Source organism: Miniopterus natalensis, chromosome X (genome assembly GCF_054644295.1).
Source record: "Miniopterus natalensis isolate mMinNat1 chromosome X, mMinNat1.hap1, whole genome shotgun sequence".
NCBI classification, from domain to species: Eukaryota; Metazoa; Chordata; class Mammalia; order Chiroptera; family Miniopteridae; genus Miniopterus; species Miniopterus natalensis.
In genome coordinates this window covers 31,390,706-31,416,351 of record NC_142103.1, presented here as the reverse complement: position 1 = coordinate 31,416,351, position 25,646 = coordinate 31,390,706, and the positions used below count along the sequence as shown (strand labels likewise).

The following is a 25,646-nucleotide window of genomic DNA, read 5'->3' as shown; positions in this document are numbered from 1 at the left end:
CACCAGCAATGTATGAGGGTTTTAGTTCCTGCCCCTCTTCGCCAGCATTTGGTATGGTCAGTCTTTAATGTGAGCCATTCTAATCCGTGTGTAGAGGTAGCTCATTGTGGTTTTAACTTGCATTTTCAAAATGAATAATTACGTCAAACACCTTTTCATATGCTTTAACGCTATCTGTATATCTTTGGTAAAGTTTCTCTTCAAATCTTTTGCACATTTCTTTGTTGGGTTTTTAGTTTTCTTCTGTCAAGTTTTTAGAGTTCTTTATATATTTCTAATAAAATTCCTTGATCAGGTATACAAATATTTTCTTCCATTTTGTGGCTTCCTTTTTAGTTTCTTACTAGTATCTTTTGCAGAGCAAACATTTTATTTTATTTATTTTATTATTTTTTTAAGAGAAAGGTAACATTATTTCTTTTTCTTTTCTTTTTTTAAATATGTGTTTATTGATTTCAGAGAGAGATATGTAGAAACATCAATGATGAGAGAGCCATTGATTGGCTGCCTCCCGCACGCCCCCTGCTGGGGATCGAGCCCACAACCTGGGCATGTGCCCTGACCGGGAATCGAACCATGATCTCATGGGTCATAGATCGATGCTCAACCGCTGAGCCACACCAGCCAGGCCAGATCAAACATTTTAAATTTAAGTTTAGTTTCTGAATTTTATCTTTTACACATTATGTTTTTGCTGTCATATCTAAAAGTTATTTGCCTAACCCAAGGTGTATTCATTTGCTAGGGCTACCATGACAAAATATCACGTACTAAGTGGCTTAAATGACAGAAACTGATTTTCTCCCAGCTCTGGAGGCTACAAGTCCAAGTTGAAGATTTGGTTTCTTCTGAGGCCTTTCCCCTTGCCTTGCAGATAGCTCTGCTTCCCTATGCCCTCTTGTTCTTGCCTTGGTGCACACACATGCCTGTGTTCTAAATTCCCCTTCTTACTCTTGTAAGGATACCAATCAGATTAGATTAGGGCACAGTCATATGACCTCATTTTATCTTAATTTCTTCTTTAGATCTTATCTCCAAATACAGTCACATTTTGAAGTCCTAGGGGTTAGGACTTCAACATATGATCTGGGGGGTGGGGATGGATAATTTATCCCATAATACAAGGCCACAAAGATTTTCTTCTATGTTTTCTGCTAAATGTAAATTATTTCAATAGAGGGAATTGGAAGGTTATTTGGTGAAAACGGAGACTGCATTGCTCAATGCGGTACTGCCAAAACCTAATACAGTCCTTGACATCTTAAATTGCTCACCCAAAGCTGTTGAATAAATGTGAATCACATCCACTACTCTACTCATGCTCCTTGAAACTCAAAGAAGAACCGTAGTAGTTTTGCTGAAGAATTAGTATGGTATTTATCAGCTCCACATCATTCCCTAAAAACCTACTAATAACCATTCAAAATTGCCCAGATAGTGATATCTACTAAAGACAAAAATGAGAATACGCTATTACTCAGCAATTTCATTCCTAGGTATGTACCCTATAGATTAGTGCTCATGTTCACCAAAAGCCACACATAAAAATGTTCACATTAAAAAACATTCATAAAAGACAAAACTGGGTGCATCCAAAATGTTCGATAGTAAAATTAATACATTCTGACATATTAAAACAATGAAATACTATACAGCAGTGACGATGAACATATTATTTGTAAATGTAACAACATATTACTTGTAAATGTCACAAAAATATTGAGCAAGAGATGTTAGACAAAAAGAATACACATTTATTACTTTATTTATATAAAAGTCAAAAACAGGCAAAACTTACCTGTGGTGATAGAACTCTCCATAGTATTTACCTTTAGGGAGGAGGAAATTTGGAAGAGGGGGCCTCTGTGAAGTTGGTAACGTTATGTGGGTGGTGGGCACATAGGTTGGTTCACTTTGTAAAATATCATAATTTATTATTTGTGCTTACTTAAAAAGATTACTCCATGTGGACATGGCCTTGTTATTTCTATATAAACTGCAGGATATCTTGGGAAGGTATTTTACCGAGCTTTATTGAAAAAGATACAGCAAAATAAAATATAGATTATTTTTCTATTATTTTTCTATTTTAAAATATTAGCTATTTCTTTTCCCCATTCTAATTTCCCTTTACATGGCTTCATTATTGAAATTCTTTGGCTGTGTGAAGAAAAACTCTGAGAAAGAAACAACACAACAGGGAAAGTTCTTTTTGAAGAAGTCTTGAGGAAACAGAGGGATCAGGAAAAGCTTATATGGTCTGATCCTTTGACTGCCCATAGTATGGCTACATATGGCAAATATGGTCCTTACATAAAGTTGAATTTGTCGTATCAGTTGCCTTTCTTATTAATAGTGAAGGAATTGAGCCAAATGGTTCTTTACTGTTGGTCTATTTGTAATCTACACTGAAATTTCAATAGTGCAAGACATTCTTTGTAAAGAGGTGCTAAGCATTATGTACCTGAAATGTGAAAGAATGATCTTTGCAATTGCTACCTGCCTGGAGAGGTGACACTTGCTTATTTCTTTCATGGTGTTCTTACACACAAGTGGAATCAATGACTTTGAAAAGCAGAGTTGCTGAACATCAAGAGATGTTTTGTGTGTGTGTGTATGTGTGTGTGTGTGTGTATTTGTGACAGGGGCACTTATAATTTCCATAGATTGAGCTCCTGAATTAATCTGAAATATAATGATATAACTTACTTATGTGAACAGGGGTTGAAGTTTCTTTTTCCTAAAGTTTCTTTCTCCTAGGCCTTTACTCCCATATACTCCCCTTGACGCAGCTATGGACCATGTATAATTGAACAGGCATGGTCAGGCCGGCCCAGCCAGGAGTCAACATATCACCTTATCGAGACATCACCAGATGACCAAGAACAATAGCTGAAGCCTGTGGACCTCTGAGGCTGCACAATAGCTGCATTCTGTTCCCAGCCTCAGTTTACCCCATTTCCCTATATAACCCTATCCCTCAGGCCACTCCTTAAGACAGGTTTTGGATGCTTGTAGGCTCCCTGTCTCCTTGTTTGGTGGCCTTCTCAATAAACGCCTTAGATGATTCAACCTTGCCTCCGTTGAGGTGGACACAGCGACAGGCAGCCCGAGCCCCACCGGGGTTTCCTGGTAACATTTGCATGTGTGAGGACACACACATGCATGTTTTAAAAAATACACACATTAAAGTTAATGTCTGTTCTAAGAGTACCTCACTTTGATATATACATCTGGAAGTATTAAAGGGATTTTTTCCCCTCCTAAATTAAAATATTTTCTCAATTAGCTCTCTAAATTAATCCACATTTTTGTAAGAAAGAAAGAAAAGTATAAAATACCACTCTCAACTTCTAAGAAAATCATCTTTTCAACCCAGTCTTGTAAAGTAGAATATTACATTGGTATATAATCTTCTCTATTCATAGACCAAAAATTGGTAGATTCAGTCAAGTTAATATATTTCAAATTGGCTAATAAGCTGCTGAATCATATCATAGCTTCTTGGCATACACAGTGTGCTTTAATAAATCATATTTTGATTGATTGAATACATCAACCCTTTTTCATAAGATAGGGGATTTCTACCTTCTTAATATCCATGAGATTGTCTCTGGGATGATCTAATCAATGGTTTAGCAACTGCCTATTTCTGTGGCTGTGGGGGGAGGAAATCAAACATAGACTTGACATTCTGTCCATGTGATGCCAATAAGTGAAAAGGGAAAAAAAGTTCAATCATCAAATTTACAATCAAAATTCCTAATGACTACATTGAGCCCACAAATTCCTTTTAGATTCTTTTCAAAGTACTGTTTTATTGAAACACTTCCATTAATGACAGCAAAGTGAAGTGGTTATGCGAAACCTTGTGCCATTAATAATTATGAAATCTAGAATATATATTCCCAACATTCTAAAGTACTGGAAGTCATCCAAGAGCGGACAAGCGTAGGAAAGTTTATTCTTGAAAAACTGCAATCAGAGGAGGAAGAATTACAAGTTTTTGGCTTTCTTTCCTAAAGATTCTTTCTAACACCATAATTATAGCAGCAAAAACTCACAGCATTATGATAGCAGAGGAGAGTCCAAAACTGGACAAGCAGCTGTAAATTTAAGGGGAACTTTTGGAAGTAAGAGAATCACACAGTGAGTGAGATACAAAACCTGAGGATAAACTCTTCCCTGTGCTGGTTGATTGCTGAACTATGTGTGTGTGTGGGAAACATTGGGGCATCTGGTGAGAAAACAGTGAGGGCACCGGGAGGAATCTACCCTTGAAATACAGCTGTGCTAGGTACACTAGGAGATTTATGAATTTACTGCTTTCTTCTTCTTCTTTTTCTTTTTTTTTTTTAAATTTGAGTGGGTTCCTCAAGCTGCTCAGGTGGGCAGAAAACTGAAATGTTACTGGCTTGAGGTATCAGAGGACAGAGCCTGAAACCGGTAGAGAAATTTAGGGGCAAAATCTCCTAAGAAAAATACCTACAGAGAAGATGAAACCCAATGTATGAATATAAATTGTGCCCAAGTCCTTGGCTGACCACCAAGATAAGCAGGTGCAGGTGAAATTCCCAGGAAGCCAGGGTAGAAACAGGAGCAGCAAGAAGAGGTAGAAACTGAGCAAATATGTCAGGGTTATACACCATGGGGGAGACAGAGTTTATGTTTTAAATCCTTGCAAGTTAATTGGCTATAAGGGCAATGGAAAACCATCTTCAGAATATAACATAATCCTGTATTGTCATAATGTATTATCTGCAATGACAAAAATTACAGATGTGCAAAGAAACAGGAAAGCAGAACTCACAGTCAGGAATAATGCAATCAATAGAAGATGTTTCACAATGTTGAGTATAACTGACAAGGCTTCAAAGGTACTATTATAAATGTATTCAAAGAATTAAAAGAGAAATAGAATTAATGAGTGAACAGAGTGAGAATCTCAACAGAGAAATAAAAACTATTTAAAAAACAGAAATTCAAGAATGAAATTGGAATTAAGAAGTCACAATTTTGCATATAAAAATACTAAAGAATCCACAAAATGCAATAATGGAAATTAAAAATCACTAGATAAGCTTAATAACAGGTCAGAGATAGCAAAAACCAAAAATAGTGAACTTGAAGATAGATCAGTTAAAATGACACAATTCAAAAGAGAGAGAGAAAAATTAAATAAAAATAAATGGAGATTCAGACCTGTGGGACAAAATAAAAAAGGAGTGAGAGAAAGGGGAAAAACATATGAAAAAATTGCCAAAACCTTCCCAAATGTGGTTAAAAAAATAACTTTCATTTCCAAGAAATTCAATGAAAGTTAGTAAGAAAAACATAAAGAAACTACATTTAGGAACATTCAACATTCAGGTTGCTTAAAGTCAAATATGAAGTGACAATCTTGATATTTGAGAATATTGATACATTAGACAAAGGGGAACACAAACTTGATTATGACTGATTTTCTCACAGACACCATGGAGACCAGAAACATTGGAACAATGTATTAAAAGTGCTAGAAGTGGCCTTGACCAGGTAGCTCAGTCGGTTAGATAGTGCTCCTTTTACACCAAGGTTGCAGGTTTGATCCATGGTCAGGGCACAAAAAGAATCAACCAATGATGCTCTGGTTGCTGTGGCTCAGTGGGTTGAGGTGTTGTCCCATGCACTGAAATGTCACTGGTTCAGTCCCTGGTCAGGGCACATGCCCAGGTTGCAGGCTTGGGAGGCAGCCTATTCAAAGTTTCCCTCTCACGTTGATGTTTCCTTCTCCCCTCTCCCTCCCCACTCTTTTCTCTCTAAAAATCAATAAAAAATCTTAAAAAAAAAAAAAAGAATCGACCAATGAATGCATAACTAAGTGGAACAACAAATCGATGTCTTTCTCTGCCTGTCTCTCTTTCTTGCTCTCTCTTACTCTCTCTCTCTAAAATCAATCAATAAAAAAATTTTTTTTAAAGTGCTAGAAGTACAAAAACAAACAGAATTTAAAAAAAACACCCAAATACTATTGGCCAAGAATTCTATATTCAGCAAAAATAACTTTCAAAAATTAAGGCAAAATAAATACATTTTCAGGTAAACAAAAACTGACAGAATTTGTTGCCAGCAGACCTGAACTATATGAAATGCTAACAGAAATTATTTAGGCTGAAAGAAAATGACAACAGAGGGCAGCTCCAAAGTATAGGATTGAAAAGAAATCCAAAACTATGTAATTTTTCTTTTCTTCTCTTAAAGTGTTCCAAAGCCATATGACTATTTGAAGCAAAACTTATAAAAATGTATTATTGGGCTTATAATATTTATAGACTATATATATATATGTATATATATATATATATATATATATATAGTAACTATAACACTAATAATGTGCAATAATAATTAGAAATATATCATTGGAAGGTTAATATGTTTTACCTGAGGTAATTCAATATTCACTCTGAGGAGATTTTGATGGGTTAATATGTAAAATCTGATCTCCAGAGCAACTGCTAAAAAAAATTGTGCAAAAAGATATCTCTTGCAAGGGAATAGAAGAATTAAAATAAAAGATTTACTAACAAAACAAAAAAAAATGCAGGAAAAGAAGAACAAAAATCAGGTATAACTAATTGAAAAAAAAAAAAGGAAAATGGCAGACTTAAATACAACCATATCAATAACTAGTTTAAATGTAAATGGACTAAACATTTCTATTAAAGAGCAGAAATTGTGAAATGGATACAAGAAACACTATATACTGTCTACAAGAGCTACACATTAAATATAAAGATACAAATAGGTTGAAAATTAAAGGACGGAATATGGTATATAATGCAAAAACATTAAGCATAAGAAAACTTGCATGAGATTAAATTAGTAAATCAAAAATCTTCTCACATGAAAAGTCCAGGGCCAGATTGCTTTACTGATGGATTCTAATTAATTGTTTAAGAATTAAGATCAAATCTTCAAAAGCTCATTCAAAACTTCGAAGAGGAACAAACATTTCTTAACTCTCTTTAAGATGCCAGTGTTCCCCTGCTATCAAAGCTAGACAAAGACATCACAAGAAAAGAAAACTGCAGATCAATAGCCTTTATGAATGTGGACACAAAAATCCTTAATAAAATACTAGTAAACAGTATCTAGCAGTAGATCAAAAGGATTATACATCATGACCAAGTGGGGTTTGTCCCAGGCTGCAGAGGTAGTTAAGTATGTAAAAAGCAATATAATACATCATATTAATAGAAAAAAAGGACAGAAACCACATGAGCATCTCAACAGATGTGGGAAAACATCTGACAAAATTTAGCACACTTTCATGGTTCAACACCTAGGAACAGAAGGGAAATTTTTCCACCTGATAAAGGGTATCTGAAAATCCCACAGATAACAACATACTTAATGGTGAAAGGTTGGATTCTTACCCACTAAGATTAGGAAGGTGTCAAGGATGTCCATTCTCACTACTTCTATTCAACATTGTACTGGAGGTTCTAGCCAGGGAAATTCAGTAAGAAAAGGAAATAAAAGCTATCCAGATTGGAAAGAAAACTACCTCTATTTTTAAGAAGACACTATGTTGCATATAAAAATGCTAAGGAACTCACAAAAAATATATTGGAGCTAATGAGTTCAGTAAGGTTGCAGGATACAAGATCAATATACAAAAATCAATTGTATTCTGTCCATTAGCAATAAAAAATCTGAAAATGAAATTCAGAATATAATTTCACTCATAATAGCATTAAAAATAATAAAATACTTAAGAATGAATTTAATCAAAGTGGTGCAAGACTTGTATGTTGAAAACTAAAAAGCATCATTAAAATCAATTTAAGAAGACGTAAATTAATGGAAAGACATGTTCATGGATTGGAAGATTTAATATTGTTAAGATGGAAATACTCCCTAAATTAAGCCCCAGAGTCAATGCAATCTCTATCAAAAGCCAAGCTGTGTTTTTTAGTGACATCGACAAGCAGATACTAAAATTCATATGGAATTATAAGAAATCTAGAATAGCTAAAACAAATTGAAAAAGAATAAAGTAGGAAGAATCATACTTCCTCATTTTAAAATTCACTGCACAGCTCCAGTAACCAAGACTGTGTGGCACTAGCATAAAGATAGACATATAAATCAGTGGGATAGAATTGAGATTCCAGAAGTAAACTTTCACATATATTGTCAAATAATTTTCAACAAGGGTGCCAAGGCAATTCAATTAAGAAATATTCTTTTCCAGAAATGAGGCTGGGTCAACTGGATAGCCATCTGGAAAAGTAAAACTAAACTTGTATACAAAACTCACATACCACACGTCATATACAAAAACTTACGATGGATTAACAACCTAAATGTAAGAGCTAAAACTGTAAAAGTCTCTGAAGAAAGCTATACATGTAAATCTTTGTGGCTTGGGTTTAGACAATGGTTTCTCAGCTATGACCTGAAAAGCACAAGCAACAAAATAAAACAGATAAATCAGACTTTAAAAAAAAATGTTTTATGCTGCAAATGTAACTAACAAGAAAGGGAGAAGACACTTCATGGAATGGGAGAATATAGTTACGAATTCTATATTGGATAAGGGTCTAATCATCAGCATAAAGAGAGAACCCTTACAATTCTACAACACAAAAGCTAAAAACCCAGTGAACGAGATGGCAAGGGCCTTGGAGAGACCTTTCTCCAAAGAAGACACGCAAAGGCCGGTATGGCCCGTGCATACATGCTCAACACCGTTAGTCCTTAGGGAAACGCAAATCAAAGCCTCGGTGATATAATACCTCTTCGCACCTATTAGTATAATACAGCAAAAAGGAGGTGAGTCTGGCCTGGCCTGTGTGGCTCAGTGGTTGGAGAGTTGTCTCAGGGCCTGGAAGGTCATGGGCCCCGTTCCTGGCCAGGCCAGCACTGGGCTTGCAGTTCAGTCCCCAGTCAGGTGCCTAGGGAGGCAACTGATCCACATGTCTCTTTCACATCAATGTTTCTCTCTCTCTCTTTCTCTCACCCTTCCTCTCTTTCTTATAAGAAAAAAAAAAAAAATCTTAAGAAAAATAATATACAATTGTTTAAAAAAGATTGATTGAAATAAATATTCTTAACTGACCATCTGATCAAGGGCTTATTAATAGGGTGGTTGTTTCTGTGTGACCAGCAGCCCCTCACTCTTCGTTTAATAGCAACGGTCCCGTTTTCCTTTGATTAACTACCCCTGTACCACTTTCAGCTTTGTCATTTTATCAGGACAGTCCTCACCCTCCAGATTTCAGATTTACAAAACGGGATCCTGTGGGCCTCGAAAGTCAGAGGCAAAGGGATTGGGTCAGGAATGTGCACATGACATAAGGACGTGATCAGTTTTATTTTATTTTTTTAAATATCTCTTTATTGATTTCAGAGAGAGGAAAGGAGAGGGAGAGAGAGAGATAGAAACATCAATGATGAGAGAGTCATTGATCGAGCCCGCAACCCGGGCCTGTGCCCTGACCGGGAATCGAACCCCGATCGCCTGGATCCCAGGTCGACGCTCAACCGCTGAGCCCCGGCCGGGCAACGTGATCAATTTTAGTAGCGTTATTGGGAGCATGTGATTCTTTTTTCTCCTGGAGCTGTGGATGGCCATTTTTGGTCCCCTGCAAAAAGAAAGTACAACTGAGTAACTGGAAGAAACTGAGGCTCGATAGTATTTTCTGAAGCTCTGATGTTAGCCACTCTTACAGCAAGATACTCTTTGCAAGATTCTCTAGTTACGTGAGCCAATCAATTCCTTTCCTTCCTTAAAGTTATTTTTAAGCCGTTGCTGTCATTTGCAAGAGCTAATAAAAAAATAAAACCGATTCGACCAGTTTTGACATTTGTCACAGTTGTAAATTGTCACATTTTACAGAGATGACCTAAATCATACTGACAAAATAATCTCCCCTCCCACTATCTGGCAAAGATGATGAAGTTAAGGAATTTGTAAGTCTACCAAAAAAAAAAAAAAAAGTTGGGGAACCATGGTGACCTATAAACATGATTTTGTGAAAATTCATAAAAATAAAATTAGAAATATACTAAAGAGTACATCAATGATATTTTACATTATCTAGTAAAGAATTTTTCCTCGCCCAAAGAGAGGTCCAGTCTTTGTCCCTGGCTCCTGGGAGGTAACCTCTAAACCTTTTGAATTTCCTGAGTAATAGGAGAGTCTTTGTTATTTATGGGGGGCCCCTTGACCATACCTGATAGTTTATGCTAATGAGGTGACTAATAGTAAGCCAATCATAACATGTGGTATCAATCAGCCTGATTTCTGGGGAAAGGCGGAGGCTGCTGGAAACTGAGTTCAAGCACATAGGTAATCAATCAATCAATCATCAATCAACATACCTATGCAATGAAGCCTCAGTGAAATCTCTAGGTGCAAGCTCATGTACACTGCCCTGGCTGGCAACACTTCGTGTATATTGTCACACCTGGACCCTGGAGGGCAATGCATCCAGAGGACAATGAAAACCTTGCATTTGGAGCCCCCCCACGGCCTACCCTATGAGCCTCTTCTTTTGGATCTGTGCTCCTTTCCCGTAATAAACCATAACTGTGAGTACAATGGCTTTCAGGGAGTTCTGTGACTCTTCATAGTGAACGATCACATTTGAGGAAGGTTTTGGAAATTCCCCTGAACTCCTAGTTGGTGTCAACAGTAAGGGCAGTTTTGTGGACTTTGTAGTTAGACCCTAAATCCTTGCAGTTGATGTCATAAGTCTTGGGCCGACTTGGCGATCTGAAGGACTGTGCTCTCAACCCTCAGAGTTTGGCTAACTCTGGGCATACACACTTGGTAATGAATGATTAAGTATAGTTAATTTTGTATAGTTATGTATAGTTAATTTTGTATAATTATGTATAGTTAATTTTTATCTGTCATTCCTGCCATGAGCCACTTAATGCCGGGGATACGTTCTGAGAAATCATCACAGAGCCCACTTACACAACCTAGATGGCATAGCCTACTACACACCTAGGCCACGAGTCTGTGCAGCATGTTACTACTTCACAGAACGACATGAGATTAAATGAAGCACTAGAAAATAGAAGGCAATCAGGGAACGTAAACTTGAGACGTATGAGGCTGCTGCTGGTGTAAACTTGCGAGTATGTGGCCCATCACTGATGGAAATGTCATTATGTGGCACTTGACTGTACTTAACTTTCTGGACCTTTAAAGGATTGCTTTCCTCCAAGGCGAATTTACCATGAAGCTACTGAAGCTTATGCTTCAAAGTCCCTCTTTTGCAGGAGCATCTTCCAAATCCTCGAAGGACCATAGCCATGTGCTTGTCACATGGCTGTGTTTCTGTAAACTTTATAAATGTAGCCTATTTATTTGTATTTGGTTCAGACTGCTGTGCATTTTATATCGAATTTTGTATTAATAATTCTGTGTCCTTTTTCTAAAACAGGTACCTCCAAACCTAAGGCCAATAAAATTTGGTTCCACCCCTGGCCTTTTTTCAAAGTTATCAGAGGCTTGTAAATTCATTTTGCTTTGTTGTGGATAATGTACCTACTACATGACATTTTGATGTGTGGGTATGTGTGTGTATTGCCCCTCAACTAAATGTGATGTGCTTTTCTGATTTTAAGACTCTTAAGAATTAGTGTAGCTGCCTCCCTACGCCTGGACATCATCGTGGTCCTAGAGAAAATTTTCACACATCTTTTTCTTAAAAATCCTCACCCAAGGATATGTTTTTATTGGTTTTTAGAGAGAGAGGAAGAGACAGAGAGAGAGAGAGAGAGAGACATTGATCGGCTGCCTCCTGCACGCCCCCCAATGGGGATCGAGCCCACAACCTGGGCATGTGCCCTGACTGGGAATCGAACCCATGACCTTTGGGTGTACTGGACAACGCTCCAACCAACTGAGCCCCCGGGCCAGGGCAATTTTTACACATCTTAGCTCTGCCTTACTAACTGAGGCAGCTCCAAGGTCAGGATTCAGGTCTTCTCTCTTAGAGCTGCATTGTAAAACCCTTACTCTTTTTCAAATAACCATTTCCAGAAGTAACTAGTATAATTCAGGCTAAGTCCTTGTGGCTCTAGAAGTTATGCAAAAGTAAATTCTTATATGGTAGACTTTTGCTTCAGAAAATTTTGTGGTTGGTGAGTGATTATATTCCATAAGGAACACATCATATATATATATATATAAATTTAATAGTCTTAATTTAATCTCATTTTATTCTTTTAAATAAAGGGAAATTATTTTATTTTTATGCTTTTGCAAGGCTTCTGACATAAATACACTCAGGGACTGGAGAAAAATCTTTTCTCAGACTATATGACCAAATTTATAGTTGAAAAATATGGTCGTCTTAACACAACTTCTTTGTAGGTAAGTAATGTTCCACATAAATAATTTTTTCAACAGATACAAACACACTCAAATTGTCAGTTCGTAAGCATGGTCTCCACAAGAAAGCGAAATGGATTTATAACTACCTGATATATATATAGCTACTACCATATGCCAAGAACTGTGTTGTTATAACTGAAGTATATTACATTGAAAGCTACAGCTTAATTCTTAAGAAATACTTCCAAAATATATAGTGTAATTATATATCTTCTTTATATATATATATATATATTTTTTTTTTTTAATTAAAAAAAATTATTTTTTTTTTAATTGATTTCAGAAAGAGGAAAGGGAGGGAGAGAGCTGCTGGGGATCGAGCCCGCAACCCGGGCCTGTGCCCTGACCGGGAATCGAACCGCGATCTCCTGGATCCTAGGTCGGTGCTCAACCGCTGAGCCACACTGGCTGGGCTATATGTCTTCTTAAATAAAACCTATCAAACATAATTTCACTTTCAGCTTCATCAGGAATACCAGCAATTGTAATACCCTATACATGTTGCCGGATTGTTTTCAGAGAGTTTTTGTATTTCAGCTGTGGCTCAATAATGCTGTGGTTTTTGAGTCTCTCTTTGTGTCTTTCTCTCCCTTCCTCTCAGTGTCTACTCCTAAGAACACTGCTTCAGCACACACTTCTGATTTACTACTTCTAAATTTTTATGCCCCCCCCCATCAGGTTTGTCTGAATTCTGTACAAAATAAGAATAAACAGCTCTAAGGACCTGAGGAGGGGAAGCGGTCCTCTGACTGAAGCTATGAACATTCTTGCAAGAACTTCATTATGTGTAGTGGGGCTTTCTGGAATAATAATTTATCTAAGGAATTATTATTTGTCAACTCTAGCAATCTGAAATACATAAAAATAAGAAAGAGATTAAAACAATTTGAATATATTTTTTTCTAAAGAATTATTATTTGCCAACTCTAATCATCTGAAATACATAAATAGGAAAGAAATTAAAAGAACTTTTGCCCTGGCCCAGCGGCTCAGTTGGTCAGCACGTCGTCCTGTACCCCAAAAGATTGTGGGTTCAATTCCTGATCAGGGTCCATGCCCAGGGTGCGGGCTCAGTTCCCATCAGGGTCTGTATGTGAGGCAACCGATGAATGTTTCTCTCTTGCATGGATGTTCTCTCTCTCTTTTCCTTCCTCTCTCTCTAAAACTCAATAAAAAAAATATCAGTGGGTGAAGATTAAAAAAATAATTTAAAAAAAGAGCTTTCTATAAAGCCCATTATACATAAGTAGCTCAGTTGGTTAGAGCGTCATCCTGATACACAAAGGTTGCGGGTTTGACCCCTGGTCAGGGCACATGCAAGAATCAACCAATGATGCAGAAATAAATGGAACAACAAATGGATGTTTTTTTCCTCTCTCTCTAAATATATTCCTGGATTTTAAAATATCCTGTGTAATTTCATTACATGCCAATGTCATATATGTCCCTTTTATTCACAGTACATGAGTAAGCCTATAAAATATCTTACACAAACCTTGAAAATTGGGGTAATAGAGTAGACCTCAAATCTTAAATCTTTCTAAGAAGACTGTGACAAGCCATGTATGGGCCAAGTAAGAAGTTGCCTGTGAGAGCTAAAGAGTTTGGGAACATCAAAAAATCTAATCCAAGCAAACTAGATACAATCTCATGAAGTTGGTACTAAAAGTGGGATTCAGTTAGTGAACCCTAATTTTATTCTATCTTGTAGCTGATAGTAGTAATCCTCAGCTTATTTTCCCTCAGGATTTCTAAGGGATTTTGGCATTGCTTGGGGAAAAAATACTTTTCCCATATCAGAATACTTTTTTGTGGCAAATCACCTATAGAGGGGGAAAAATAATAATCCCTCCATCATTCTAGGTTCTTGGCTGAGACCTCCACCCCCATAAAAAAAAGACAGATTAACAGGAGAAAAGCAGAAGTTTAATACCTCCCACATTAGAGATTTAATTATCTAAAAAGTCTGGTACAGAGTGGGAGACATTCTTACAAGTGGAGATTTTCCTTATAAGTGTAAATTTCCCTAACCAAGTGCAACTTCTGTTTCCAGAGATTCTCCTGTGTCTGTAACCCCTCAAAAATAACCATCCCCAAATAATCTTTATGCCAAAAAGACATATTTTGGTGTAGCATATTCTGCTCTGCTTTATATCCAACTCAAACTGGTTTAAATAATGATGCCTTTGTACCTGAAAATTCTTCTGTACCTTTAGGTGAGGCTTGATCCTGCAGCTCTATCAAGTCCCAAAGGACCCTATTTATTTTGGTGTCTTTGCTGTCTCCTGTAAGATTTGCTTCCTTTATAGTCCCAGGATGGCTGTCAGCAACACCGAGACATACATGCCTCCTTATTCATGTGCAACAGAAAAAAATAGTGAGCTTCTTGGTCCCAGCATTTCCAGCAAAACTCCTGAGATTCCGTCTAATTACATTGGGTTTGCTCACATTCCCACTGTTGAACCAACCCATGTGGTTAGGGAAAAAGAATGAGCTTATTGGCTTCACATGTAGCTTTCTTTTCTAAATGTGTCAAACTCAACTGCCTGCATAGGCCAGGATGGGATATAAATGAAGAAAATGGGACTGATGGGGACTCTAGTATATTGGAGAATCCATGTCATACAAAGAGCTCAAGCCCTATTCAGATACAAGCAATTGATGCCATAATAGGAGGAACCAGTGTTAGTAGGTATTCTGATTTTTCAAGAGAAGTTGTAAATCCAGATTTTTATGTGACATTCCCTTGATACTGTTGTAATTAGCTAGCTATTTGTCATAGGAAAGGAACAAAGGGAAGGCCAGACATAGACATGTCATTTGGGTAGCTTCACCAGGAAGGTGCAATTTTGCACTCCCCAGGGAACCACATAAGCAAGATAGATACATGCCCAGTAAAGCTGGGGTGATATAGGGAAGGTACTTGCCTGTCAATCACACCTGGGGACAGGGGTGTTTGGACAGAATGGGCATGGCCACTGCAAGCACTTGAACATTTGGGAATACATAATCCCCTAAACAAAGGCGGTCACTCTCTTGGGACTCCTGTTCTTGTTGTTCCCCGCTCATATGCTCCTGGCTCCCTCTTGGCTTCCTTGCACTCATCCCTGTGGGCCCCTGGTCATGTGGACCCCACGTGCAAGGGACTAATGGACTGCAGTGAGAAACACAAGCCTGATGCTGGACTGGACCCAGCTCCGACATGGAAAGGAAACTCTGGACGCTGGCTCTGATTTTAGCTCCACTGAAACCCCAGCTACACTTCTTTTATGACTGGACTGAGGGAAATTGGACTTTGGAAATCCAGGGGTGTAATTCCGCAGGAATAAAGCTTTCTACCATATTACATCTTCCCTCGGGGGCCTCTAGAAATGCTTATTCCAGTGGTACGCCAAGAGCCCCACTTCCATGAGCAACCGGGGGAGATGAGGCCCTCTCCCCTCCAGTAACACCATGACTTGAGAACATTGACATCTAATTCCAAGTGTTATATATACTATACCACACACCTAGGAAAGGCATATATAGGCTGAATCAATATGATCAGGATGAAACTTCTGTCCTAAAGTACAGAATGCAAAGACCTGCTGATGAAGGATTCTAGTCCAATGGATGATTGTCATCTTGTCCATGAATCAATTGGCATTTTGGTTTTCTATTTTAGTCTCTGTGAGCTTGCTTAATGTGAATCCTTTCTTGAGGGACATCTTATTGCACCAACTAAATCACATTTCTAAGCCTGCAAGGGTGAGAATTAAACCCAGAAAGTAATGAAGTCACTAAAGCCATTGCTACCTTTCTGAGATCATGAAAGCCAGCTGAGCAGCACTCCCAGAATGGCTATGAGTTACCTGCACCTTTCCATTTGGTTTGTAATGCCTTTGCTTAAAAAAAAAAAAAAAAATTGGTAATATAATAGATCCCAACAGGTCTCCTTTTAACAATGTATTATTCTTGATGGTATGTGTACGGGAGAAAAAATAATTTTTTCTTCACCTTCTAGGTTCTTGGCTGAGACCCCCTTCCATTCACAAAATGACAGATGAACAGAAGAAAAAAACAATTTAAACATATATACATATGTATGTATGGGAACCCCACAAAGATATATGACTCTAAGGGCAGCCAGGCAATTGGGGTTTATATACCATCCTGAGCTAAGGAAAGAGATAGAGGTCTGAGGTTTCAAAGAGGGGAAAGCAATTCACAGGGAGGTCAGAGAAAACTATGTTAAACAGAGGTTGCCCTGCTATGCAGAGAAGCCTCTCAGGTGAAAAAGTGTGGTCAGGTAATAGCTCTCTTCCTGCTACAGGGCCCCTTTCTAATGTAAATGCCCCTTAGAGGTGGGTAATTTCCAATCCATTTTCAGAGCCTCTGCATGTCTTCAGTTTTTCTAAATAATCAGCCAAAAATGATCCTCCTGTGAAAGAGGCCCATTTTGGGATTGCATATTCTGCTATCTTTCATCTGAGGTGATTCACAAAATTTATTGACCCCCATCTTCTGAAATAGAGACCAATTACATAAAGCAAGGTATTTCCTTATAGTTAATTCAGTTTTCCCGAAGTAAACCATGAAAGTGTGCTATTTTGAAATATTTTGGTTGCAAGTGTCAGAAGCTCAATACAAATTAACGTTAAGTAAAAAAAAAGAGAGAGAATGTATTGGCTCATGTACCTGTGAAGTGGAAGGGGGGTTTCAATTAGCTCCAGGCTAATTCAGCCTAGATCAAGGAGTCCCCACTCTCTCCACCCATCGCTGCTGCTGGCTTTCATTCTCACACAGCCCCTCCCCACAGAGGCCCAGGCGTGGCAGGGTGACAATCGGCCACCAGCAATGTCAGCTGAAGCACTTGGAAAGCCTCATTTCATGCGCTCATCCCTGGGCCGGTCACTGGGGCCAGAGAGAAGTATTCTGATCGGCCAGCCCTGGGTCATAATGTTTTTGGAGAAATGCATGAACGGTCTTTCTCCATTGCTAGTGGGAGTGGAGTTCTTGAGACACCCCTGGAATAAGCATTTCTGGAGCCCCCCCCCATGGGAGAATGCGATGTGGCAGGAAGCTTTCTTTTCGTGGAATTACACCCCTGCATTTCCAAAGTCCCGTTTCCCTTCATCCAGGCCTGGAAGGGGTGCAGCTGGGTCCGGCACAGCAGCAGGCTAGTTGCAGCCATCAGTCCACTGCGTGGGGCCCACGTGGCGGTGGGCCATGCGGGCGACTGCGGGGGCAGGAGAACGTGTCCCCTGCAACAAGAGTCCCGAGGGAGTAAATGAGCAAACGCCTTTGTTTCGGAGATTAAATATTTTAGATCTTCTCTGGCTCGCAGTGGCCACACCTACTCTGGCCAGTGACCTGTTCCCAGGTGTGACCGACAGACAAGTACCTTCCCTATGTCACCCAGGCTTTACTGGGCACGCAGCCGTACTGCAGCTTGCTGGCAAAGCTGCACAAGTGGCATGCCCATGATATCTGTCCTTTCGTTTGCTCCTTTCCAGTTATCCATAACTAGCTTAAATTACAATGGTTTCAATAAGACCACTCCGATGCCATGAGACCATCCCTGTGGCCAAGGCAGGATTAAAACCACATGAACTGTGTTCCCCCACAGGAAAGAAGGGTTCTTTTCCCAAGTGAAGGAGGCAAGAGGTAGGTACCGGACAGACAAACAGACAAAAGCAACAGAGGTCCCTTATAGCAACGCCCAGCCTCAGGTGTCAATCCTTTATCTGCTTCTGGTAGAAACGCCAGGCAACTGATGAAGAGGAGATTCATACATGTTCTGTATTAAACCCCAATTAAAATACAATGAAAGACACTCTTCTACGGTCATGTGAAATTCTTTGGAAAGTACAGCGCTTCTTTATTATATCAAACACATAGATGGAAGAGACCCAGCAAAGACTCAGGCCATCCATCAAGGGGTGTATTTTAAGCCCTTCCTCTGCATTTTGCTTTTCAGTCCAGTCTAGCTGGAGTCTCAAATTATTCCACTTATGCCACATTTCTTAACTTAATAATTCTCTCAGCCAGGAAATATTTGGCTGATTGAACAGCATTCTAAGCTCACGTGAGTCCACAGTTAAGTGAGCCATCGAGAAACTGTAAAAGGGTCGGGAGGGAAAATGCAGGTGGTATATGTGGAGGCTTACATAAATCTGAATAAAATTGAGACTCTAAAGTTACAAACTGCTCTGCTGTGATGACAGGCCTTCAGTAAGTGGTCTCTGTGAAGTGCTGACAGGTTAATGTCCCCGAGTTGTCAGGGCACAGAGAGGGTGAGCAGAGGGCATTGTTCTAACATCCAGGTTCTCTGGGGGTCACTGATCAGTTCAGAGTTGGGGGGAAGCAGCTTAGAGCCGCTAGTGTGGTGCAGGGGAGCAGAACGTGCCATCCCAAAGCACACCTCTTTGGCGTGAGATTCATTTGGGGCTGATTATTTTAGAAGCTGCAGACACAGGAGAATCTCTGACAACAAAGTAGAAGTTGCCTTTTGTGAGGGAAATTTACATTTTATAAGGGAAATCCCCATTTGTAAGGGTGTCTCCCTTTATCAGGAAGTTGGAGAAGGCCCTGATTTTAATCTTCACAACCACCTCATTCATGCTTAATGTGCTTTTCCTAGTAACCTCCCGTCACTGCCCTCCCCAGTCCCCCATTTCCTCTTGTGTTTAGCTGGAAATGGTATTTAAGGTGGTGGCTTGGGCCATCTTAGCTCAGGGAGTTGCTGGGTTTTCCTCAGTATCTGCCAGGTTTAGCTGAGGCATACATGTTATTAAACTCCTGTTTTTCTCTTGTTAATGTCTTTTATTATGGGGGTGAGGGAGGTCTCAGCCAAGAACATAGAATGGAATAGGGAAATTTTTTTTCTCCCATAGGGTCACTAATGTGGTAAACTGAGGCCTACTGATGGTGTTCCTCTTTCCCCCCAAAGCTCAGCGCCCAGATGACCCAGGGTCTAAAATTCTAACTTTAGAGTCCTTGTATTTATTTAAGCATTGTCCTTTCTCCACAGGGCTCCTTTCCAGTGATCACCATCCCTGCTCCCACAGGTACCATGGTCCATACATGACCAATGTCTCTGATCTCTTTCTCCTCTTACAGGAGTGACACCTACTTATATATTTTGAGATGTCTGGGAATGGAGCTGGGGTTGGTACCAAAAGTGCACTAAAGACAAATTTTACAACTGGTCAGCTTTGCCCTAATCTGGCCCCGCTGCCAAGCTATGTCTCAGCTTCTTAAAGTGGAGGCCTCCTGAGCTCCAGTGCAGACCCTCCTGTGACGCTCTCTGCAGGCTTTGCGCTGGGGATCTGGAGTTCAGGCGGTGATTTGGGAAGGAGTGCGGGGTCATGACAGCCTCAGTGGCCTGGGAATCAGGAGGCGGAGGGGAGGAAATATAGTCTCCCCTCTGTGCCTCCAGGTTTTTAGCTGAGACCCCTCCCCTAAGAAAAGACAGATTAAAAGGATTCTGGGTCTCTCCCTCCTACATACCTGGGAGAGACCCAGAAAAACTGAATAAACTCCCCCAAATGGCCCAAGCCCTAACCTTAAAACTCCATTTTTAGCTAAAGACAAAAGAATGATATTGGGGGCCGGGGGGGTCAGTTATGGGGTGTGACCAGGAAAAGCACAGTGGCCAGGGGTAAGGTTGTTATGCAGATTTAAGTCGGTGCCTTCTCCACTGATAAAATTCTTTTGTGATTTACAGTCATCCTTCTTTTCCTGGTACAGAGAGGGAGACACTCTTACAAGTAGATTTTTTCCCATATAAAATGTAAATTTCGCCCTGGCTGGTGTGGCTCAGTTTGTTAGGCATCATCCAACGGGCCAAGAGGTTGCCAGTTCCATTCCCTGTAGGGGCGCATGGCCTGGTTTTGGGGTTCGATCCCCGGTAGGGGGCGTGCAGGAGGCAGCCACTCGATGTTTCGCTCTCTACCTCTCCCTTCCTCTCTATGTAAAAATCAATAAACTTTTTTTTTTTTTTAACCCTCACTTGAGGATATTTTTTCCATTGCCTTTCAGAGAGAATGGAAGGGAGAGAGAGAGAGAGAAACATCTATGTGAGAGCGAGACACATCGATTGGTTGCCTCCTGCACACACCCCAACAGGGCCCCAGGAATCGAGCCTGCGACCAAGGTATGTGCCCTTGGCTAGAATCGAACCCGGGACCCTTCAGTCCTCAGGCTGACGCTCTAAGCACTGAGCCAAACCAGCTAGGGCTGCTAAATAAAAAAAATAAAAAAAAATCTTTTTAAAAAAAGTAAATTTCCCTCAGGAAAGGGCAATTCCTACTTTGCTTTCAGAGATTGCCCTGTGTCTGGAGCCTCTCCAAAATAATCAGCTCACAATAATCCTACGCCAAAGAGGCATATTTTGGGGTGGCATAATCTGCTCGCCTTCAGAGGAGGGTGCTCGAACAAAGGCACAGACACCCCGGAGTGGTGCTCGGGCTTGTTTGGGGAGGGAGACAGAGCATATCCCTCAGGGCAGGAGCTGGACACTGCAGAGCAGGAAGGCTGGGGCTGAGTGCCATCCAATGAGAATTTGGTCAATTACGTTCCCTCAATGTCTAATTATCCCTCCTTGCTCTTACTTAACAAATCCCTCCTCCTCTTTTTAGTGTACGGTTCCAACATTTGTAAACTGTTATCACACCCCTGCTTAGTGATCACTTAGCAAAGCCACATTTTAAATTCCTTTCATCTTTTCTTGTAAATCAATCCCTCTTCTCCATGAACCTTTTTGTTCTCTTATTGCTGCATTGCTGGACACTTTTCTTTCCTTTTTTTCTCTCTCTCTTTTTTTTTTTACCTCTTTTGGTATTAGAATACTCCAATTAAATGCTTACCTCCTAGGCTGTATGTAGTCTTGCTCTTCCAGGCAGGGGTAGATTGCCTCCTTTAGCTAAACTTTCCTGTCTTTTTTCTCTCCCCTCCCTCAGCTTGTCTGTAGCCATAGAGCTGGTGTAGGGGTGGGTTCTGCCTTCCTCGGTAATTGTTATAATATAGCTCTGTTTTTCAAATTTTATTGTGTATCAAAAATCACCTGAAGGCGTTCTTTAATAATGTAATAATATTCTGGGTGCCAGTCGCCAGATTAAGTAGTGATTCATTAGTTACTTGCCTTTTTTTTTTTTTTTTTAATTTATAAAAAACATCCACAGGTGATTCTGATGCAGATAATTCAAGGGCTGCATCTTAAGAGACACTGCTGCCCTGGAGTCAGGGGAGCCACCAACCGCTCCTCATTGATCAAATGCCAGCATTTTGTGAAATCACACAGTGATTTCGGGTGGCCCACAGAATATATAGATGTTAGATACTACTGAATCACAGGGTAGGGAAGCTTTCCCTTTCGAATTCATTTTCAGTTCTCACTTTGGTGCATGTCTGTCTTGAACATTGCTCTGACACATTCTAATCAAACTTTTCTTAAAAAAAGAATATATCTTTATTGATTTCAGAGAGAGGAAGGGAGAGGGAGAGAGAAAGAAACATCAATGATGAGAGAGCCATTGATCGGCTGCCTCCTGCACGCCCCCTGCTGGGGATCGAGCCCGCAACCCGGGCCTGTTGTGGGAATCGAACCTCGACCTCCTGGATCCTACGTCGATGATCAACTGCTGAGCCACACCGGCCGGGCCTAATCAAACTTTTTAACAAAGACAAAGCAGATTTCAAAGCCACAGACTCAGAGGCCTCTGCCAGGCAATGATATTTAGCTAGATTTTAAGAACATTGTTTTGTTTTTGTTATAGATCTTTTTTAGCCTTGCCTTCTATTTATGACAAATGATACTGGCTTCCGTTTAATGTAATGACATAAACTCTTCTTTTCAAAGCAATAAGTAAAAACAATTTAAGTTAATTTAAAGAAAAACGATATTAAGTAAATAATAGTAAAGTGGTATGTGTATCGAGGATAAACTGTGAAGGAAGTTTTTAGTGATATATGGATGTAATGCAATTCGTTAGGTGATTCACAGAAATTTCAAATGTGAGAGTTACCTCCCAGCTATGTCTATGTAACACCATTAGTTTGACCTTTTTTTATTTTGCTGAATCATCTATTGCAGTCATCAATATTTTCCAGTGAAGGGTAGCAGAATATGCCACCTCAGAATATGCCTATTATAAAGATTATTTTGAGAAAGTGCAGACATGGGAAAAGCTCTGAAAATAGAGCAGAAGTTACCCTTTTGGAAACTTCTGCTCTAAGTTACCCTTACATTTATAAAGTAAATTGCCATTAGAAAGAGGGCTGTACCAGACACCTCTTACCAGTGATCACTTTTTTTTTAAAATACTTTTATTGATTTCAGAGAAAGGAAGGGAGAGAGAGAGATAGAAACATCAATGATGAGAGAGTCATACATTGATCGGCTGCCTCCTGCATGCCCCCTCCTGGGGATCAAGCCCGCAACCCAGGCATATGCCCTGACTGGGAATCGAACCGAGATCTTCTGGATCAAAGGTGGCTGCTCAACTGCTGAGCCTGCCCGGCTAAGCAGTGATCACTTTTTTACTTGAGAGAGTGGCCTGCATGTCAGGGGAGCCTTTGCTCTTCCCCGCTTCCAGTGAATTGACTTTCCTGCTTTATAGCTCCAGACCCCTATCCCTTCTCTTAGTACCAATTGTCTGGCTGTCTTTGAGTGTCATATCTTTTGGGGACTCCCATACATACATTGTACACATAAGTAATTAAAATTTTTTTTCTCTCCTGTGAATTTGCCTTTTATTATGGGCAGGGGAGGGGGGGTCTCTCTGCCAAGAACTCAGAAGGGTAGAGGAAAAATTATTTTCCCTCCCCTACACAAGTAAGATCTCAAACACCAAATTGTCTCTTGATAATATTTATAATTTTCCAAAAATCAGTTATGCTGTTTGACCTGTACCATCGATTTTTAATAAATCCAATCTTTTCATGGCTTATGAGTCCACAGTTTTGATATTTGAGTTTTTAGTTTTGTATGAGGATTTGTTACTTTACTCTTTCTGTTGGCTATAGTAGAATCATTCTTACTTGTATGTAACACAGTACCGGACATTATAGTATCATGAGAAAAATATAAGACCTGTCCTCTATGAACTTAAAAGCTAGTCAAAGAGTCAAAAGGAAAACATATAACAAAAGCTAGCATTTATTGAGCACTTACTATACTGAACTTAAAAGCTTTTCATTAATTTTCCTATTACATTCTCTCAATAACCTTCTGAGGTAGTACTAGTGACTTGTATTTACTGAGCTCTTACCAGGTATTTTACATGTATTCTACAATTTTCAAAATGACTCTGTGAAGTCCTGACAATCAGTTGGCCCCATTTTATTGAGGAGGGAACTGAGCCATAGAGAAGTTAGGCAATTTGCTCCTGATCATAGTGCCAGTAAGTGGTGGAGCTGAGAATTTGAACCCAGGCAGTTTGGCTCCAAAGCCTAGGCCCTTACTGCCTTGCTGTTATCCCAATTTTACAACTGAGGACACTGAGGCTTAGAAAGAAAAAAGTAACCTGCCTGACACTGCATGGCTAGTAAGTGATGGAACTGGAATTTAGTTTGCATCCAGGGCCCGCGCCCTTAGCCCTTAAGCTACACTGTCTCATGAAACGATGGGTTAACAGTTTGAAAGAACAGTAAAGCATAACAAGTGATGACAAATTTAGCAGAATTTCCGCATTTTACCATCCTTTCCAGGAAGAAAGCTTTTGTTACTTGCACTGTCCCCAATTTCCTTGTTGTATTTACTTTTATACTTTGACTTTTTTCCAACAATAAGGGTAACTAGTTTAACACCCAGGCCCTTCCGTGCTCTGCGCTTGCTGCCCTGATGATATGGACGTGTTCGATTTTCTTGTGTCCCATTTGCTGTTTCAGCGACACAGTTATTGATAAAAGAAAACTCCTTGCCCAGATATATTCTTTGGCCTTAAATTGGCTTGACCGGTGGACATTACCTTTGGACAATAGCCACCTTGGTAGCAAAAACCTTTCCAGACCAGCAGTGCTCACGGTCTATGGATGCTAACATCTCAAATGCCTCTGAGTTCATCTTTTCTCCAGCTTTCCAGGGTAGCAGCTCTTTGGTTTTATATTTGCTGGAGAGGGTCCACATTTACGTGCTATTGTGGCTTTCTTCAATTAATCCATTTTGCCGGTTCCCTCCAAGCAAACAAATAAACAAACAAACCTGTGTCAGACACAGCCCAGAAAGCGGTTTAGGCCACATAAGATGAAGAACATTTTGACTTGTGGGTGCGGTGGCTGTGGTGGTGGCGGCGTAGGGATGTATGTGTGACAGGGAGAATTGCGAATGAGAAATAAAAGAAGCTCTTGCCCTTGGAGCACGCAGCAGCGACAGCTTGTGCAGCCAGGGCCAAGATTAAGGCTTGAGGCCTTTGCAGCCTGAAGGAAGAGATGCTGAAAGAGCTGGATGACCTGAAGGCGGAGCCGGCCCAGCTGCCTGTCACCAAAGTGACAGGCGACATGGTGTCCAAGTTCTCTGAGATGCGAGTTCTTTGCAAATCCATTGCCTGTGTTCTTGCTCTTATTAACCAGACTCAGAAAGAGAGCCTCAGGAGATTCTTCTAGGGCAAGAAATACAAGTCCCTGGATCTGTGGCTCAAGAAAATGCGTGCCATGTGTCCGGCTCAGCAAGCACGAGAAGCTGAAGACAAGCAGCAGCAGTGGGAGGAATGGCTGTACCTCCTGCAGATATTTGCAATGAAGGCCTGAGCATCACGGTGTCAATAAAACACAAACAAACTGGCCAACAACACCACCAACAAAGAAGTGCAATGGCACAGAAAACAAGGAGAGAAAAATCTATTGTAGTTTTGTTTGCTACGGTTCTCTCCTTCCATATGCTCCCCAAGCTAATATTCCCTTGAGCAGGCTCGCCGTGCCTCTGTCCATCAGCGCTATGGGAAGGAGAGGAATCCAGGCACAGTATTCTAACTGAGCATCAAAGCAAGACAATGCTTGCTTTCCAGCCCCGAAAGAAAGTTTTAGATCCCTGCTCTGCTTGGAAAGAAAGCGTATATTCCCCATTTTTGTAATAGGCTATGTAAATCTTCTTAATGAAACTTAAAGTACCAGTCGAATGCTGGTGACAGCGTTCCTTTAAAAATGTTCCCGCGGAGTCACAAAGGACAGGATAATTAAAACTCCTTGCAGAGTCTAGTTCTTTGACCTCTCATTAGTTTCAGCATTATAAATTGCCATTTGTTAGCAGCTTAATTTGATTATTAGC

The 25,646-nt window shown here is 39.9% G+C and overlaps 1 pseudogene; it reads left to right on the top strand.

The window, feature by feature from the left end:
- The first annotated feature begins 8,657 nt into the window (after positions 1-8,657).
- LOC148090449 (large ribosomal subunit protein uL29 pseudogene) lies at positions 8,658-25,129 on the top strand (annotated as a pseudogene).
- The last annotated feature ends 517 nt before the right edge of the window (positions 25,130-25,646 follow it).